Source organism: Myotis nattereri (genome assembly GCF_964212035.1).
Source record: "Myotis nattereri genome assembly, chromosome: 21".
NCBI lineage: Eukaryota > Metazoa > Chordata > Mammalia > Chiroptera > Vespertilionidae > Myotis > Myotis nattereri.
The window spans coordinates 4147632-4153346 of NC_138097.1; positions in this window are offsets into that span (position 1 = coordinate 4147632).

Below are 5715 nucleotides of genomic sequence, written 5' to 3' on the forward strand. Positions count from 1 at the left end.
ATTGCCAAATTCAAGTATTAAGTCTAGTAGTTTTTTGATGGAGACTTTAGGGGTTTGTATGTATAATTTCATATCATCTGCAAATAAGGACAGTTTTACTTCCTCTTTTCCAATTTGGATGCCTTTTATTTCTTCTTCTTTTCTAACTGCAATGGCTAATACATCCAGTACTATGTTGAACAGGAGTGGTGAGTGTGGGCATCCCTGTCTTGTTCCTGTTCTTAAGGGAAATGGTGTTAGTTTTTGTCCATGGACTCTAATGTTGGCTGTGAGCTTGTCATATATGGCTTTTATTATGTTGAGGTATGATCCTTCTATTCCCACCTTGCTGAGAGTTTTTATCAAAAATGGGTGTTGGATTTTGTCAAATGCTTTTTCTACATCAATTGATATGACTATGTAGGTTTTTTCTTCAATTTGTTTATGTGATGCATCACGTTTATTGATTTTTGGATATTGTACCACCCTTACATCCCTGGGATAAATCCTACTTGGTCATGGTGTATGATCTTTCTGATGTACTGCTGGATCCGATTTGCTAAGATTTTGTTGAGGATTTTGGCATCTATGTTCATGAGGGATATTGGCCTGTAATTCTCTTTCACTGTGTTGTTTTTACCTGGTTTTGTTATTAGGGTGATGCTGGTTTCATAGAGTGAGCTTGGAAGTGTTCCTTCCTCTTGAATTTTTTGTAGGAGTGTGAGGAGGATAGGTTTTAGTGCTTCCTTGAATGTTTGGTAAAACTCCCCTGTGAAGCCGTCTGGTCCTGGGCTTTTGTTTGCTGAGATCTTTTTGATGACTCCTTCAATTTCTTCCATAGTTAGTGGCCTACTGAGATTTTTAGATTCTTCATGATAGAGTTTTGGGATGTTGTATTTTTCTAGGAATTTGTCCATTTCTTCCAGGTTGTCTAGTTTGTTGGAGTAGAGTTGTCCATAGTATTTTTTAACAATCATTTTTATTTCTGTGAGGTCTGTTGTTATTTCGCCTCTATCATTTCTGATTTTGTTGATTTGGGTCCTTTCTCTTTGCTTCTTTGTGAGCCTGGCTAGAGGTTTGTCAATCTTGTTTATCCTTTCAAAGAACAAGCTCTTGGTTTCATTGATTTTCTGTATTGTTTTTTTTTGTTTGTTTGTTTTTTTTTTTGGTCTCTGTGTCATTTATATCTGCTCTAATCCTTATTATCTCCTTCCTTCTGCTCACTCTGGGGTTTTCTTGTTGCTCTCTTTCTAATTCTTTGAGATGTAGAGTTAGATGATTTAGTACCATTTTTTATTGTTTTTTTGAGATAGGCCTGTAGAGCTATAAACGTCCCTGTCAGGACTGCTTTCATTGTGCCCCATAGGTTTTGGGTTGTTGTGTTTTCATTGTCATCACTTTCCAGGATGTTTTCACTTTCTTCTTTAATCTCATTGGTAACCCAATCAATTTTTAATAACATGCTATTCAGCTTCCAAGTGTTTGAGTATTTTGGGTTGTTTTTATTGTAGTTTATTACTAATATTATGCCATTGTCATCTGAGAAGATGCTTGGTATGATTTCAATCTTCTTGAATTTGTGGAGACTTTGTTTGTGACCCAATATGTGGTCTATTTTTGAAAATGTCCCATGAGCACTTGAGAAGAACATATATTCTGTGGCTTTGAGGTGAAATGTTCTGAAGATGTCAATTAAGTCCATCTGATCTAGCGAGCCATTTAGGATTGCTGTTTCTTTGCCGATTTTTTGTCTAGAGTATTTGTCCTGTGATGTCAGTGGTATATTAAAGTCCCGAACTATGATTGTTATTGTTGGCGATCTCTACCTTGATATCTTCCAGGAGTTTTTTTATGTATTTTGGTGCTCCTGGCTGCATATATGTTTATCAGGGTAATATCCTCTTGTTGTATTGATCCCTTTAGTATTATGAAGTGGCCTTCCTTATCTCTTGTTATGGCCTTTACTTTGAGGTCTATTTTGTCCGATATAAGTATTGCTACCTCAGCTTTTTTTTTTTTTTCATTTCCATTTGCCTGAAAGATATTTTTCCATCCCTTCACTTTCAGTCTGTGTGAGTCCCTTCTTCTGAGGTAGGTCTCTTGTAGACAGCAAATGTATGGGTCATTTTTTTTATCCATTCAGCCACTCGATGTCTTTTGATTCCAGCATTTAGTCCATTTATGTTTAAAGTTATTATTGAAAGGTACTTGTTTGTAGCCATTTCTATTTTTTGTGCCTATTTTCTTTCTGAGCTTTATATTTCTTCTTTTTACACCAGTCCCTTTAGCATTTCTTGCATTGCTGGCTTGGTGGTGATAAAGTCCCTTAGCCTTTTTTTTGTCTGTGAAGCTTCTTATTTCCCCCTCAATTTTGAATGATAGCCTTGCTGGATAGAGTATTCTTGGATTCAGTCCGTTGCTTTGCATCACTTTGTAAATTTCCATCCATTCTTTTCTGATCTGATGTGTTTCTGTTGAGAAATCATTTGATAATCTAATGGGGGATCCCTTGTATGTAACTTTCCGTCTCTCCTTTGCAGCCTTTAAGATTCTCTCTTTGTCCTGAACATTTGCCATGGTAATTATGATGTGTCTTGGTGTGGGTCTTTTCGGGTTCACCTTGTTTGGGACTCTCTGTGCTTGTGTGACTTTTTTCTTCCCTACCTCAGGAAGTTTTCTGATATTATTTCTTCAAATAGGTTTTCTAACCCTTGTTCCACTTTCTGTTGTTCTGGCACCCCTATTATTTGTATGTTGTTTCGTTTCATGTTGTCCCATAGCTCCCTTAGGCTCTCATCCTGTCTTCTAATTTTTTTCTCCAGTTGCCATTCAGTTTGGGTGTGTTTTGCTTCCCTGTCTTCTAATTCGATAATTCAGTCCTCCACTTCTCCTAGTCTACTGTTGAAACTTTCAATGGTGTTTTTTATTGTAGCTATATCACTCTTCATTTCTTCTTGGTTCTTACATAATTTATTGATTTTTTTCATCTGTTTCTTCTTGCTTCTTGCATAAGTTGTTGATTTTTTCCTCCATGCGGTTTATGCACTCTAGGACCCTTAATCTGAATTCTTTTTCTGTCATGTTGCATGCCTCTGTATCACTTAGCTGCTTTTCTGGCGAGTCCTTCTTTTCTTTCCTTTGGGGGTTTCTTTGTCTACCAATGTTTGATTATACCACCATATTTAGATGTTGAGTCGTTCAGTGGCTGCAGCTCCTCGGGCTGTGGCTGCTGATCGGGCGGTTGTGGTAGCAGCTGCTCCTCAATTGGTAGCAGCTCCTCAAGACACATCTCAAATATCATTTCAAATGTCAAATCACAAACAGGGGAAGGGAGGTTGGGGAGTGGGAGATTGTTAGTGAGGCTTTGGGAAATGGGAGGTGGGGGGTGGTGGTGTGGGGTGTGGGATTTGGGGGTAGGGGTGAGGGGCAGGAGTGGGAGGTGGGGGTGATGGTAGTGTTGGGGGAATGGGAGCTGGCAGGTGGGTGTGGTGGGTGGCCAGTGGGGGCTGGGTGTGGAGTGTGGTGAAGCACGTGGGGGCTGGGTGTGTGGCAGGTGGGGGTGGCAAGTGGGGAGTCGGGCATAGGGTTGGTGGGTGACAGGTGGGGGAGGGAGAAGAGGGCATAGGGGGGATAAATGATGATGGAAGGAGACTTGACCTGAAGGTAGTGAACACACAATACAATATACTGATGATGCATTATAGAATTGCACACCTGACTTATGCAATGTTATTAATGAATGTCACCCAAATAAGGTTGATTAAAAATAAATAAAAGGTGCGTCTTTTGAGGTTGATTAGGTTATGAGGGTGGAGCCCTCATGGATAGGATTAATACCCTTTTCAATGATATCCCGTGCTTGGCTTATCAGGAAATGACTTTATATGTTATATAAATGTCTAACCACTATTTTGTGCACTTGAAACTAATATTGAATGTCATCCCTAATTGAAAAAAATTAAATTAGTAAAACAATTTTTAATAAAAATAAAAATGCAAATCAGAGAGATCTTTAAAAAATATAAATGAGATCATTTCACTCTGTGCCTAAAAGACTTAAGTGCTCCAGCAGTGGTCAGCTCTCCAGAAAGAATCATGCCTGTGAGGGTGATACACTGCTGGGAGAGGAATGCCTTATCTTATTCCTCCAGTTGCTCCCTTCACTGCTCTAGTGACGTGTGGCACTGGTGCAAGGCAGTACTGTGCTTCCTCGAGAGTGAGCTAAGCATCACTTTCGCTGCTTAGCTGTAGTGTGGGAGCAGACACGAAAAAAAAAAAATAAATTTAAGCCTTAAAGGTTCTAACAGCATTTCAACCCACCAAATGGACCTCTATGCTCCCTTGCTTACACTCGAGCCAGCCTGGCTCATCCAGCCTTGAGGAAAGAAGGCAGGGATAGTGCTGCTCAGGAATCCCATGAGCATGCATGTGGTCAGAAGTCTGGAGAGAGCTCCAGTTCTCTTAGGATAGAAATGGAGGGATGAATCTGCTGAAATCAGCCACCCATGAGGGGACTCTACTTCTCACTACATGAGGAGGGCATCACACTTGCATGATCCGCCATGCTCTTGCTCCCCTGGGGCATCCCAGGGGACCCATGAATCATCCACCACAGGAAGCAGCTCTCTGGCCTTTGAGAATCTACAGACCCTCTGCAAAGCTCTTCAACTCACATGGCTGATCTCAGACTACAGATCCCAGACATCTTCAATCCTGGAGAGCAGCCTCTTTTGACTTTTTCATTCTCCTTCTACAAACAATGCCAGGTCTGTGTCTTCTGTACACTGCTCAAAGATGTGTGAGGACCCAGCGGGTGGCAGCTGGACCTGGTATACAATGGGAAATTTTCTGAGTGGCCTCACACCCAACACTGACACTGAGCTTGAACCTGCATCAATCTGGTGAACACCACTCGCCTCTACCTGGGGACTCCCTGAGAACCTACCTCATGCAATTTGTGTGCGTCCAGAGACTCTATCATTAACTGGGCCTAACGGGCACCCAGAAGATGGAGGCAGACAGAGAGGCAGAACATGGTATGCTCTGGGACTTTTGCTGACCTGTCCCCAGGCTCAATGCTAGTAAAAGCCAGCTTTGGTGCCCTGCTTGGACCATCCTGTGCTCACTCAGCCTCAGCAGAGGCTGTCACAATTTGTGAATTGCTTTGCAGATGCAAATAGATTGCCCTGGGCCAGTCACATAAAACGTCTGACATTGTTCAACACCAGAGTCCCTCCCAGGAAACCCGAGGACCAACACGCCCAGTGGCCAGCTTCAGAACACATCAGAGCAGGATACAATTAGCCTCACAAGAGGCATATCCAAAGAGAGATCTAGGAAGGCTCCAGAACCTGCTGACATGAATTGCGCTCCACCTGGTCAACACCGGTCAGGAGCCCATACATTACATTGTAGGCAGCGTACATTGTGGTCCCAGTCAACTAGCCTGAGCATCGATTAAATACATGGATGGGCCAATAGCCATCAAGAATCAACTTCCACTGGGAGGTTCACATACCACACACGGGACATCCCTGGAGCACTCAACTCAGGTGATCAAGAAGACCTTGCCACTGGGTTCCACAGGACACCTACTACACAAAGCCACACTACCAAGACTTGGATTCTAATACAAAAAAAAAAAAAACAACAAAAAAAAAACCAAACACACAGAGGGAGGCAAAATGCAAAGAAACATGTCCCGAATTTAAGAATGGGACACACACATCCAGAAAA